Raw genomic sequence first — 15,267 nt, forward strand, 5'->3', positions numbered from 1 at the left:
TCATGCATCTTTCTGTGTCTACCTTCACAATTTCTGTCCATCCAACCACTTCTCTCCGCTTGCATATCTGACACCTTAGTTCAGGCCCTCATCACCGCCTCTCATCTGGGTTATTTCCCAACTGGCCCCTCTACCTCAAGTCTCTCTTCTCCAATCCTTTCTACACTGTCATTGAAATACTTTCCTTTAAGTACAGATATGACCGTGTCCCTCTCTTCCTCAACTAACTTTAGTGGCTCCCTATTACTTTTAGAAGAAAATAAAAACTCTATTTACCTTCTAAAACTATACAACCTGATTTCAACATCTTTCCATCCTCACTGGCATTACTCTCCCTTGGACAATCTGTCTTTCAGCCAAACTGACTTTCTATTCCTCACTCCCTAGCAGCCATCCCCTGCCTCCATTCTAACCCTCATGCTTGGACTGAACTCCCTCCTTATTGCTGCCTTATAATGTCTCTTCCTTTTTTAAAGATACAGCTAAAACACCATCGCTAAAGCCTTCCGTATGAGGCTTTCCCTGATTCCTCATCCTCTGCCAATTGCCAGTATCCTCCCTCCTAAACGGCTTCGTTTCTAATTGCTTCGTTCGCAGGTATATAAACTTTGTATTTATGCTGTGTGTGTATGTACACACATTTATATGTATACACACATATATGTATACACACACATATATGTATATACACATACATACCTACGCATACATATACATAAACAAATACATACACACACATATATTCTTCTTGTCTCTTCTATTCAATTTTGTGAGTAGGGATTGTTTTATTCTTTGTGCCTGTATGCCCAGTGACCAGCAACGTGCCCAGCATATAACAGGTGATTAATATATACTTGTTGAATGATTGATGCTGCAAGAGATCATATCTCCTAATATATTGACCTTAGTTATTTAGATGGTGAGCTCTCAGACCAACCCTGGGTTTGCCTTCTATGCTAAGAGATTTAGGTTGATTTTGTTAATAGGAGATGTGAACCAATGACTATGAATCCTTAGTTTTAGGAGGAAGGAACTGGGCATGGATAAGCTTTAAAAGGAAGATTCAGGGAGAACACAGTAGCAGCCTTCACATGTTTAACGGGTTGTTCTATGGAGGAGGGTCTAGATTAATTTCATTTGGCCCCAGAAGGTAGAAGCAGGAGCTACTATATGCAGCTAAATTATTATTTTATTTTAAATTTAACATGGTAGTTCTAAAATTGTCTTGCTTGCCTACATTCCCTTCTCCTCTTCCTTCTGCTCTTTTGTTTGTTGTTAAAAATTATTCACATAATATCCAACCATTTTGGAGAGCAATTTGGGACTATGCTAAAAGGGCTGTCAAACTGTGCATATCCTTCGATTCAGTAATACCACTTCTAGGTCTGTATTCCAAAGAGATCAAAGAAGAGGGAAAAGACCCCACATGTACAAATATATTTATAGCACCTCTTTTTGTATGGCAAAGAATTGGAAACTGAGGGGATGCCCATCAGTAGGGGAATGGCTGAGCAAGTTGTGGTATATGAATGTAATGGAATCATATTGTTCTATAAGAAATGATGAGCAGGAGGATTTCAGAAAAAACCTGGGAAGATTTATATGAATTGATGCAAAGTGAATTAAACATAACCAGGAGAATGTTATACACACTAACAGCAATACTGGACCTTAAAGAATTGTGAATGATTTAACTATTCTCAGCAATACAGTGATCCAAGACAATCCCAAAGAACTCATGATGAAACGTTCCACCTGCCTCCAGAGAAAGAACTGACGTTGTATGAATATGCACTGAAGCTTGCTATTTTTTACTTTCTTTCTTTCTTTATTTTTTTTGTTTGTTTGAGTCTTCTTATACAAAAAGACTAATATGCAAAGTTGTACATGATTGAACATGTATAACCTATATTGGATCGATTACTGTCTTGGGGTGGGGGGAAAGGGGAGAAGGGAGGGATAGATGGACTTTGGAACTCAAAACTTAAAAAACCCATGCATTACAAATTGTTTTAGCATGCATTTGGGGAAAAATGAAACATTATTAAAAATAATTATGATCGAAAAATTATTCATTGACCATCTTTTGTTTCTTTTCTTCCTGTTTTAAGATATCACTAATACTATTACCACTCCTTCCCCAATTCCGCCCTGCCTTGAAAAAAGCCCTCCCTCATAACAAATAAGTATAGTCGGGCAAATCAAATCCAAACACTGGCTGCATCTGATATTCTGTGTCTCATTCTTCACCTCTGATGCACCATTGTCTCTCTGCCAAGAGGTGGGAAGCATGCTTCATCATTAGTATTCAGCAGTTATCATTGTCCATTGTACAGTTCATAGGTCTTGAGTCTTTCACATTTGTTCCTGTATAATGTTGTGGTCGCTATAGAAATTCTCCTTCCAGTTTTGCTCACTTCACTTGGAACCAGTTTGTACAAATCCTGCCCGGTGTCACTGAATCCATTTATTTGATCATCTCCTAAGCTCCAGTCGTCCTGATCTATATCTGGGCGCTGGACTCAGATGGCTCTGGAGGAGAAAGTGAGGCCGGTGACTTTGCACAGCCCTCCCTCACTTAAATCCAATTTACTTTCAAGTCACAGCATCACCTTCCTGATGTCACGGTCCTCTTCGAGAACGAAGGACAAACAACAACAAGGCGCAATAATATTCCATCACATTGACATAATTGGATTTGTTCAACCATTTTCCAATCGATGGGCACTTTTAGATTGTAGCTCCAAATTGCTCTCCAGAATGTTTGGACCACTTCACAGCTCCATTAATAGTCAGTTGGATGTGCTGTTGACTGCCCCTTAATCCCTGCTCTTGGGGAAGCTGGTAGATCATGTGAGTAATGGGAGTTCTGACATATAGGTCAAAAAGTGCCCATTGATTGGAATCTTATATGTTTGTTGGCAGCTTGGATTTCTTTCCAGTACAGCCTATTCTTAGCCTTTGATTATTGGGAAATAATTTCATCTTTGTACCTGTGGCTTGTAGGTTACCCTCAATCTGATTTAGCTCATCTGCCAAGATGGTTTTACCAAGGTGTGGCCACTGAGCATGCTACAGCTTGTTGGATTCACAGGTGAGAGTTGGGTGAATCAGGTGACCACCCGAGATGGATGAGCAGCTCTAAAAAGGGCACCAGAGCTGCTAGTCCTCCTGAACACTCCACACACCCCAGCATGTACTCCTACAATACCTCTAGCACAGATACCTTCCCTCTGCTCTCATGGCCCCTGCCTCAGTTCAGTCACTCATCATTTCTAACTTGGATTATTTCAATGGCATCCTACTTGGCCTCTCTTCCTCTTGTCTTTCCACATTTTAGTCTATCCTCTACACTTCTTCCAATTGAGTTTACTTAAATGCAGATCTGACCCTATCAATCTCTTACTCAACATACTTCAATTTCTGCCTCTTACTTCTAAGATAAGATATAAAATCCTTTGTTTAGGTTTTAAAGCCCTTTACAACCTTATTTGAACCTAACATTTGAGCCTCATTGGGCATTATTCCCCCTCCTACTGTCTTCCAGTTATCTAGCCAAACTGGCCTTGTATCTGCCCCTCACACACAACACTCATTTCCTATCTCCAGGCTTTTGCACTGGCCGTACCTCATGCTTGCAATGCCCTCCTTCTTTGTTTCATAGTAGCTCTCTCTTCCTTCAAGATGCACTTTCTGCATGATGCCTTTCCTGATCCCCTCAATTTCTAGTGTACCCCCTTCCAAGCTACCTTGCATTTATCTTCCTTGTATTTGTTTATATTTCACTGGGGCCAGCTAGCTGGTGCAGTGGATAGAGTATGACACCTAGAGTCAAGAACACCTGAGTTCAAATCTGGCTTCAGACACTTACTAGCTGTGTGACCCTGGGCAAGTCACTTCACTCTGTTTGCCTTAATTTCCTCATCTGTAAAATGAGCTGGAGAAGAAAATGGCAAACTATCCCAGTATCTTTGCCAAGAAAAGCCCAGATGGAGTCACAAAGAGTTAGGCACAACGGAAAAATATTATTTCATGGCTTATAGGATCATAGATGTAGAGTTGAAAGGAATGTTCTAAACCAGGGCTATCCAAAATGCAGCCTGCGGGCCATGTGCAGCCTGTAGTGCGATTTATGCAGCCTCCTACAAGCGTACAAATTTACATAAATGCTTTAGTAAACGAAGCCGAGCTACCACAGAGCTCTCACTAAAATGGCAAATCAAAATAAAAACCTAAGGTTGGACAGCCCTGTTCTAAACCACTGGATCTAGTTTCCTCATTTTACATATGAGGAAACTGAGGCACAGAGGGTTTAAGTGACTTGCTCCAGGTTACATCTAGTTAGTGTCTAAGGCAGGATTTGAACTTGGGTCTTTTCCACTTTTACTCTATCAACACTATCCTGCCTCAATGTCTTCACATTTATTCTGTCTACACTTGTGTTTACTCTTATTGTCTCTCCTGTTAGAATGGGAACTCCTGGAGAATAGTGATTATTTCACTCATTGTGTTTGTTCCCCTAGCAGTTAGCACAAAGACTAGCAAATAGTAGGTGCCTAATAAATGCTTGTTGATTGATTTTCACAATGCCTGTTTGTGACATAGAGGTGATCCTGGCTTCCTGAAGAAGAATATGTGCTTTAGTGGGTCCTAAGTGCTTCAGGTACATACCTAGGGATGAGCTGTGCATCAGTCCTCTGAGGACCAGCCCAGCCCATTTTAGAGAAGGTCACTACCAGGAGAATGGCCACCAGGTGATATGTATTGCAACTACTGACACTCAAGGAAACAGTCTACTAAGGCATGGAGAGATTACTATCTATGACTCTTAATGCATCAAAACCAACAATAATAATTTATTAGGTGCTTACTGGGTATAGATTTGTACTAGGCAATAAGAAATATGCAGAGTTTAGGTTGACTTCCTAAATAGGGAGACCTCTCTACAAGTGCAATGCATTGCTGCATTACCCAGTGATGGCAGTCTTTAGGCAGAGGTTGGATGACCATTTGGGGGGACGGGAGGGTAGAGATTCTTGGTCAGGTATGGCTTGGAAGAGCTAACTTCTGTGCTCACTTCAGACTCTTAAATTTTGTGAAATGATGAAAGAGTATGATAAAAAGGGAATCCCCCTCCACCTAGAAGAACTTTTGAGTCAAATGGTCACATGACCAGGGATATGCTGGTAAATGTTTAACAACCAGTTTTCCAACAATCACAACACAATTTTAAATTTGATCTTTATTATATTAACATTTTCTCTATTGCTTTCTTAAGTTTAAACCAACCAATAAAACAATAAATCAAGCCATGATTTGTAGTATTTGTAGATTTCTGAGCACACTAAAAATTTGGCAGCTGGCTCTTGGGAGTCCTTATAAGTTGGCCCTGGCATACCCCTGGATATGACACAGAAACAGATAAGCACAATGCATGATATGGTATGCTAGGTGCTTTAGAGCAGTTTGGACTAAAGTGAGGAGGGGCAAAGGGATCAGTTATTATGGATCTTAGGGATGCACTGAAAGAAATTGGCTAGTTAGAGTCTCTCATGCTTTGGGGAATGTTCTCCTAGAATCAAAATATAGCAGCACTTGTTTTCAGTGCTGGGGTTGGAGAAAGGACTTCTATCATATAGACTGTTCTATAAATAATTTATTTCTGGAGTTGTTCACTTAGGGCAGTGTGATTTAATCTGTAGCACCATGGACAGCACAATGTGGTGGATAGAAGAGTGGCCTTGGAGTCAGGAAGACCATAGCCTTCCTCTGCTCAAGAATCTTCAAAGGCTCCCTATATCTTATAGGAAAAATTGTAAATCCCTTCATTTGGCACGTGAAGCCCTTCCAAATCTTGTTCCAGGCCACCATTCCAGACTTAGTTCCTATTATTTCCCTTCATACTTCCATTTTCTAGGAAATCTTGGCATTTCCCAACTTGGCATCTCATCTGCCATCTCTGCCTTTGCACAGACTAGCTCCCATACCTGGAATGCTGTCCCTCCTCCCTTTGCCTTTCCTGAATCTCCAGCTTCTTCCTAAAGTGAACAGAACACTGTGCCTAGAGTCAGGAGCAACAACAACTATTTATACAGCACCTACTGTGTGCCAGGCACTATACTAAGTGATTTACAAATATGGTCTCAGTTGATCCTCACCACAACCCTGAGAAGTAGGCACTGTTATTATCCTTATTTTGCAGATTAAGGAAACTGAGGCAAACAGAGGTTAAGTGACTGGACCAGGGTCACACAGCTAGCATTTTGAACTTAGGTCTTCTTCCTGACTTTATCCACTGTACCCCCTAGTTGTCCCTTTGAACCTAGAGAAAGACCCAAGTTCAAAACGATCCTCAGACTCTTATTAACCATGTGACTCTGGGTGGCTCATTTAGCTTCAGTTTGCCTCAGTTTCCTCGACTGAAAATGGGGGTAACAATAATACCTAACCTCCCACGGTTGTGGTGAGGATCAAATGAATGATATTTGTAAATTACATAGCTCAGTGCCCTCACACAGTAGGCACTTAATAAATGCTGATTTCCTTCCATTCTCCTTTTCCCTGTTCCCTTTAGTTGTTAGTGTTTATTTCCCCCTCAATTGTATTTATCTTGAATTTAATTTGTATTTATGTTTTGTATTCTGTTTTTGTATTTATTTTGTATTGTATTTATTTATATACTATATTGTATTTATTTATTTATTGTATTTATTTATGTTTCAATGTTGCTCCTCCCTTTCCTTGGCCTGAATAGTGTCTACTACGCTTTTTGCCTCGTAGGCTAGGCTAATCTTTCCCTAAAAGGTTAACGAAACTGTTGAGACTTAATTGGTTCAGGGCATTAAGCTGCGAGCAGTTTACTTGGTGATCTGGTGTCCTGAGTGCCAAGGTCCAGCCCCCACAGAGTACCCTCTGATGGCAGACTGAAACAGTAAGGCAATAATAGCAACGTAGATGATAATTGTCAAAATGCCTATGCAGTTCTGTATCGCAAAGTATACAAGACTCTCCACATAGAAGGTAGAAGAAGTGAACCACTTATTCAGACACCAGAGAACCAAATGCTCAGCTCTCAAAGCCAGTCAGTCCACTTTATCATAACAGCAAGGAACTTAAAACATTCAATACAGAAAATCACAACAGGGATCCTCAGCATCCCTAAACCTCTCTGACCCCCTGCTCGAACCTTCCCCAAAACAAACTCACAGTACAGCTAAGTCAGCCTGTTCATTCTAACCACCATGAGGGTAGCCACTAGCAGCCGCTAGCAGCCATATTGTCTCTCTATTTCTCGGCATTTTCTGTGACATAACTTCCTTTGCCTGTCAGGAAACTCCTCCCACCACATATGATTCAGGCTCCCTGTGACATAAGCAGGTCACGTGGCCTATTAATGGGTGGGAAAGATCTTCAAATCAAAATTGCTAATACACAGACCACCAGGGGAGCTGTGCCAGGAGGGACAGATGCAGAGTCCTTGATGAATGCCCTCCCCCCTCCAAGACCTAGGTTTGATGCTTACCTCTGACACTCACCAGAAGGCAAGACTCATTACCTCTCAAAGCCCTGACCAACCCTCTGAGGTTCTGAGTCACAGAGAAGGAGTTGATCATCATTAGAGGAGGAGCAGTTATCACCTGGGAGTTCCCGATAAAGTGAAATCGTTGTTTTTATCCTTGGATGGTCTGTCAGTATTTTATTCTGTCCCAATCCTGAGCATCACACACAATGGCACACTGGGCTTGGCTCAGGCCTGGCCCAGAACACCCTTTTATGAGGTTTCTTCCCCTTCTCCTGCAAAACACAGACTCCTTAAAGTCAGGGACTATATTTTCATTTTGTTTATACCCCTAATACCTAGTAGTCAGTCAGTCAGCAAGCATTTATTAAGCACCTACTATGTGTCAGGCACTGTGCTAAGTACTGGGGATACAAAGAATGGCAAAATACCAAAAAAGAAAAAAAAAGTATCCCAGGAGCTCACAGACTAAGGGAGGAGACAACATGTAAGCAACTCTGTACTGATAAGATTAGAAATACCTGACAAGGGAAGGCACTAGAATTGGGGGGCATTGGGAAAGGCTCTTTGCAAAAGGTTGGAATTTAGCTGAGACTTGAAGGAAACTAGGGAAGCCAGGAGGCAGAGATGAGGGGTGACACAGTTCCAGGCACCAAGGACAGCCAGAGAGATGCCTGGTGAGGAGCCATTGTCACTGGATTGAAGAGTGGGGGGAGGGGGTGGTTGGTAGAAGGTTAGAAAGCTAGGAAGGGAACCAGGTTAGGAAGGGCTTTATCACTTCAAAAGGGTTTTATGTTTTATTCCAGAGGCAACAGGAAGGCAACGGAGTTGGTGGAATGGGAATGGGACAGGGCATGACGTGGTCCAATTTCCAATTTAGGAAGACCTGTTTGACAGCTGAGTAGACGAGGAGGGACCTGAGGCATGGGGACCAACCAGCAGGCTACTGCAGTAAGGCAGGCATGAGGTGGTGCAGGTCACTGACCCTAGAAGCACATCTTGTTGTTCAGTCATGACTGACATTTTGTGACCCCATTTGGTGTTTTCTTTGGAAAGGTGGTGATGTGATTTGCCATTTCCTTCTCCAGCTCATTTTACAGATGAGGAAACTGAGGCCAATCGGGTGAAATGACTCACCCAGGGTCACATAGCTAGTAAGTATCTGAGGCTGGATTTGAACTCAGGTCATCCTGATTCCTGGCCCAGTGTTTTATCCATTGGGCTACTTCTGGATGCTTAGAAGTACATAGTATATACTTAATAACCACTTTTTGGTTATGACTGGATTCCACACTTACCTCCACACTGGTGAAATCATAGGTCCTTGACATCTTAATGTATACTCAGACGGGTAGGCTGAAAATTTGTACTGCGGTAGGATTCTTCTGTAAAAGCAAGCTTCCTCTGCGGAGGGGAACCAGGCTTTCCATTAAGCATCCTCCTCCAGAAGAATGATTTATAAAGACTGGCAATCACCCAGTCCCTTAAGGAGTGGGCACGTGAGAAACTGGTTCGTTTTTTTTTTCCTTTTAAATCCTAGCACAATGACTGGCTGAGATGGATGAAATGCCCCATGCTAAATAGCAACTACAAAGGAGAAATGAGGACTCAGAGCAAGGGTAATGTATCTGGCACAGAGAAATATTAACCACAAAAGAATAATATGAAATGGAGTCAATTACAAGGAATAATCCCCAAAGCAGGAAAAAAGTGAGTGATTCAAGCTGGAACGACATCATTTTCACACGTGGCACAAAGGAAGGACGGCTGAGCTGAGTGGAGAAAGCCACCATAATTACTCTTATTTCCATTGTGACTTTCATCCAGAAATCTTAAACCTGGGGAAGGCAGTTGGGTATTGGCCCCAACTGGGCAAGGCTCTGACCCTGTATGTTCGGTTGCTCATAGCCCCGCAGAGAATTCATAATCCAAGCTGTAGAACTAAAAAGGAGAAACAGGAAGAAGTATAATCTGGCTCCTCCAACACATCTCTTCTACAAAGGTCTAGAAAATGCACCAGACCAAGTGCTAATTAGACAATCCAAGAAAAAAAAACAACCTCAGGGAATAATTTTTCCAGGCCAACTCAGCACAGGGAAACATACAAAATGGTCTGTGGATACTGGGGACAGGGTGTGGCTAGGGGGAATTCTTTGTAGAGTATTCTAGCACTCAGGATTGAAAAAGTGCCAAAGCTGTGCCCAAGAGCAAGAAGAGGACCCATACCAGGGCACCTCAGCCTCATGTAGAATGCAGGAACAGGTGCCACCTGGCATCTCGGTCACTCACTACCTAGTTTCGGGTCATAGATGCAGAGTAGACTGAAGAGAGGACTTTCAGCTGTGGATGGGGTAGCATTCTGGAGTAGGGAACCATGGCATGCCCTAGGCTGTTTACTGAGCATAGAACATGTTCAGAAGCAAGCCTCAGCTATGCAAGGTGGTCTTGACCCTAGGAGAGGTACAGGATCTCAGTGCTAGCCTCCAGCCCAGTCTGAAGCCTACAGTGGCAGGAATCCCAGACTAATGATGAGCCCAAAGTTTTATTGTTCTGAACCTACAGAGCTTCCCAGATGGTTGGTTGTAGCTGAGTCTAGCAGCAGTCTACTGAAACTTCCAACCAGGGACAGACCCACAGGAGTGCTGCTCAGATCCAGACCTGGGGCTGGGTTGAGCACAGACCAGCAGGGCAGTGATCAGACAGCCCTATAGCATACTACTCTGGGAGCACTGACAGCTTGTAGGTTCCCATTTCCTGAACTGTGGTGTTTAAGATGCCTTTTCAACTCTGCAATACTTTGATTTTCAGAACTCTAGCTAATGAGTGACAAAGTATTCCCAAGGACAGAATCTTCCAGGTCTGGTTTAATGAATTGAGGCTACTCAGAAAATTAAGAGATTGAACTCAATGACCTCTAGGGTCCTTTCAAAGTCTAAGAACTGTGATCTTAAAACCCTAACATGTATGATCACTCAAATATGCAAGCCTATCCTTTATGTCATGCACTTGCACATTCCCTTCAAAGGTACAGATTGTGACCCCTTTGTGCCTGCCCTTCTTGTCCACATCCTCCCATGAATCATTGTGGGGGTAAATTGGGTTAGAGCCCTTCCTCATTTTCTCCTGAAATGTTCATCTTTGACACATGATCAACCCATTTTTTCCCTTTTTCATCCAAATCTTCCCCTCTTCTTAAGATCCCTATTACTATCTAAGGCATCAAGATCCCCCCAGTCTGTCAATCTAGGTGTTAACCCTCACTCCTTACTCTCCCTCACTCCCCATAGACAATCTTTTGCCAAGTTCTGTTGTTTTAATCTTCATAACATTGCTTGTATATGTTCCCATTCTCCTCTGATATTGCCACTATCTTGGTGCAGACCCTCCTCACCTCCCTAGCCTGGACTCATGCAATTGGAAGCACCAATCTCTCCCTTCAACCCACCCAATCCATCCAATCCAACCTTCTCTCAGCTATCAAAGAGTCACCCCCTCATTCAATAACTCCAGTGGCTCCCTGTTGATTCCAGGACCAAATGTAAGATCCCCTGTTTGGCTTTTAAAGCCCTTCAAAACCTGACCCTTTCTAGTCTTCTTCTACTCTATCATCCAGTCACTCTGGCCTCTTAACTGTCCCTCCTTCATGATATTCCATCTCCTGACTCCATTTCTTAATACTGGTTGTCCCCATACTTGGAATGATCTCCTTCTTCTTCTCTCCCTCCTGGCACCCCTCTCCTCTTTATAGCCCCTGCACCTTCTACAAGAGTCTCTCCTCATCCCTCTTAATGCTCGGGCCAGCCCTTTGTTGATTAGCTCCAGTTTTTTCTGTATGTGGCTTGTTTGCGGTTTGCATTTAGTCTTCCCCATCAGAATGTGGACTAACTGAGGGACTGTTTTTGCTTTTCTTCGTAGCCCCAGTATTTAGCGCAGTGCCAGGTACACAGAAGGTGCTTAATAAATGACATCTTTCTATCATGCATTTCTCTGATGACACTCTTTCCTTTATTTGTTTCCTTCAAAGTTTTTCAGTGAAGGGAAGGTTTCAGAGAAGCCTGGTAAGATTTGTGTGGGTTGTACCTCGGAGGGAAATGAGCAAAGCCAGGAGAACAAGGAATACAATAATAACGTTGTAGTGGCAACGACTTCAAATTCAGAGCAGAGATTAACCATGATTCTGGAGGACCAATGATGAATCACACTGTCCTTTTTTGTTGTTGTTCAGTGGTGTCTGACTCACTGTGATCCCATTTGGGGTTTTCTTGGCAAAGATACTAGAGTGGTTTGCCATTTCTTTCTCTAGCTCATTTTACAGGTGAGGAAACTGAAGCAAAGAGGCTAAGTGACTTGCCCAAGGTCACACAGCTAGTAAGTGTCTGAGGCTGGATTTGAGCTCAAGTCTTCCTCCTTCAAGGCCCAGAGCTCTATCCGTTGAACCACTTGTCTGCTGTCCATATAAGTAATGGACTCAAGATGCACAAGGAGGCACACATTTGGGATAAGACTACTATGGGAATTTGTTTTGCTTAACTATGCATATTTGTTCCAAGGGTTTTCTTTTTCTTTTTTCAATTTACTAGGGGTGGGATGGTTATATGATGCAAATTGCTCATACCTACCATGTGCCTTGTCATTGCTCTTGGTGTAATATTTATTTTTGGTTCTTTAAGACAAGAGATTGATGTATTTTATGTCTGGTCACCCTATTTAAGACCAACTCCCACTTCTATACTCTTTTTAAGTTTATAACACATCTTCCCCACAACAACCCTGTGAAACACTATGCCCACCTCGGAGATGATGAAACTGATGCTTAGTGAAGTTACCTAACTTGTTCTTGTCATAGAGCTAGGAAGTCTCAGAGCCAGGATTCACACTCAGATCCTTTGACTCCAGTTCCCTGGTTCTTTCCACTACACAAATCTGCATCTCAATAACACATTTCCAAAGTTCAGTTCAATAAAATTTATTAAGCACAATGTGCCAACCATGGAACTAAGTGCTACAAATAAGAAAAAAGGCCCTACCCCCAAGGGGCTTACAATCTAGTGGGAGAAGACAACACACAAACAGAAGCTGAAAGGTGGTGAAGGAGAAAGGGCCATCAGAGGGTTCCTCGTGTCAAGGCATGATGTTCTGTGGATTTGAGACCAAGCAGAGAAACTTGATTTACCTGGAAAGTTCTGAAAGTTCTGAACCCTCTAGAAAAAATAGGCTTTGGGAGTTTATTGCTTCACCTTCTATTCCTCAAATGAGGCAGGTGAGACAACAGAGTTGAGTTGAGAAGGTATCAGAAACTGATTCAATCCGCATGGTGAGGAGATTTCAGGTGATCAGTTTAAGAATTACAAAATGCTTTCCTCATACCAACTCTATGGTCCTATAAAGTGACCAGGGGAACTATTCCTCTGACCTTAAACTGACCAACCAAAGAGGAAGAACTTATTGGTAAGAGTGATGCTGGAGGAACCTTGGAAGAAAGAGAATATCGTCTAATAGCCAAGAGGAAAAAATATAGGAAGTAGTCAGATATGTACCTTGGGCACAATTTCATGTAGTAAAAATGAAAAATATGATCTCAACACCTGAAACTCAGAAGGGGAGCTCAGGATATCTGGGAAGCTGTCGATAATATGATTCTGACCTATTTTGTGTTTTTGTATCCCCAGTACCTGGAACATAGTAGGGGCTTAATAAATGCTTATTGATTGGTGCAGTATCCATGTGTGTCTGTGTGCACATTTTAGCTATCAAGTTACTCATTATATCTGTAGTTTCCCTGCTGTTTTTTTTCCACAAAATTCTAGTGTGAAGGGATTGCAGAAGTCACTGAGTCCAACCAGTACTTGGAAAAAAGAATTTGGGATGGCTGGGGTACAAATTGGCTTTTGTGAACCAGGCTAAAAAGCAGATCCTTGGTAGAGTCAGCAAGATATTAACATGCCTTCAATGACCACAATGATGAATACAGTCAATTATTCCTCTGAACCACCGATCCAAACCAAATTCGGCAAACCTAATCTGCTTTCCCAACATCAACTACACTGCTATGTTTTCTCCAACAGAACAAATGGTCAGATGGATCCTTATTGCAAGGAACCTAAGGCAGAGTATGATGCCCCCTACCTGCCCCGACAAAACCCTTCCATTAGACCACAAATTCCAACCCCAGTATCTTCAAAAAGCCAGGAAGGAGGGGATTAGAAAAACACTTTTCTTTCCTTCTTTGAGACCAGCCAGCAGGCTTGCAACAGCTGTATCTTGACAGGCAAAGCCCGCCTCGACATCCTATACATCGATTCTGAAGCAAGTTAAGAAGAGTCTGGATTAGCTATCCAACCCAAACCTGCTCCAGTAATTGGTGGATCAGACATTTTCTTTCATGTTCTATTTGAAACCATCTCCCTTGGGGGGCCATTTTAAGAAAAAATGCATTTCTGATTTGGCCCAGGATTTTAGAATAATAGTAGCTGGTGTGCGCTTAGAGATAGGAAAAAGAAAACAAAATGATTCTAACCAGGCTTTTAGCTCACAAAGGAATGCAATCCTTTCAGAAGCAATTGTTTCATCATGCATTAACCTCCCGTGCCCAGACACTCTCTCTGCTCTTCCTCTTGTCGATTTTCTAATACTTGAAAGGCCTGCTTCTTCTAGCCTTAGGTTTAAGGGTCTGTCTGCCCAGATCTGGCCAGGAGATATGTGTTGATGGGTATTTTCTTCCAAAACATCCAGGGCCTTTGCCATCTTGTACCTAAATGAGCTTCAGTCTATTATCAAGGAAGCACAGAAAGAGGCAACTTAATTGGTCATCCTGGGAATCATTTGGCAGGGTGGGGTGTGGGGATCTTATAGCACAGGCAGCAGTACTCAGGCAGAGTGTAAGTTGTGTCTGAACTCACCAGGTTTTCAGGTTAATCAGCATCCCTCCACATTATCAAGTGGTGGTGTGGTGTAGTAGAAAGATCCTTTGGAGTCAAGAAGACATCATTTCAAAGCCTGCTTCTGACATTTCCTATCTGAGTGATCACAGGCAAGTTGGCCTGGTGCAGTAGAAAGAATGCTAGACTTAGAATCTGAAGACCTGAGTTCAAATCTTCCTTTTGCTTCCTAGGTGATTTTGGGTAAGCAATTTTAATGAATGTGAACTTGAATGGACTTCAAGAAATAGTGGAGCTTGGCATGCTGTGGTCATTGGGGTCACGAAGAGTCGGACGCAACTGAAGGACTGAACAAAATTTTACCTCCCTGGGTCTCTGTCTCCTAATGTGCAAAATATGCATAATAATACCTCTAGAACCTAACTCACAGATTGTTGGAAGATCAACTGAGGTAAATCCAGCAGGGGCAGCTAGGTGGCCCAGTGGATAGAGTGCCAGGCCTGGAGAGAGGAAGACCAGAATTCAAATCCAGCCTTACTTACTTACTAGCTGTGTGACCCTGGGTAAGTGACTTCACTCTGTTTGCCTCAGTTTCCTCATCTGTAAAATGAGCTTGAGAAGCAAATGGCAAGCCACTACAGTATCTGCCAAGAAAACCCCAGATGGGGTCACGAAGAGTCAGATATGACTGAAATGACCAAAATACAACAAAAGTTTGCAATCGTTTAAAAGCACTTTATAGATGCCAATTGTTAACATTCTGAGTTATAACCTTACCCCTAAGACGGGGCTCTTCAAAGGATCTTCGATGCATCTCACCATTTTAAATTAGGAGCTGGAAGTGATGTTAGAGATCATCCTATCCCCTCA

The 15,267-nt window shown here is 42.4% G+C and overlaps 1 protein-coding gene across 1 annotated transcript in view; it reads left to right on the forward strand.

The window, feature by feature from the left end:
• LOC118836418 (putative uncharacterized protein C1orf196) overlaps positions 1-15,267 on the forward strand; it is a 364,276-nt gene that overhangs the window by 191,205 nt on the left and 157,804 nt on the right. The window lies entirely within an intron of this gene.

Source organism: Trichosurus vulpecula, chromosome 2, assembly GCF_011100635.1.
Source record: "Trichosurus vulpecula isolate mTriVul1 chromosome 2, mTriVul1.pri, whole genome shotgun sequence".
Lineage (NCBI taxonomy): Eukaryota > Metazoa > Chordata > Mammalia > Diprotodontia > Phalangeridae > Trichosurus > Trichosurus vulpecula.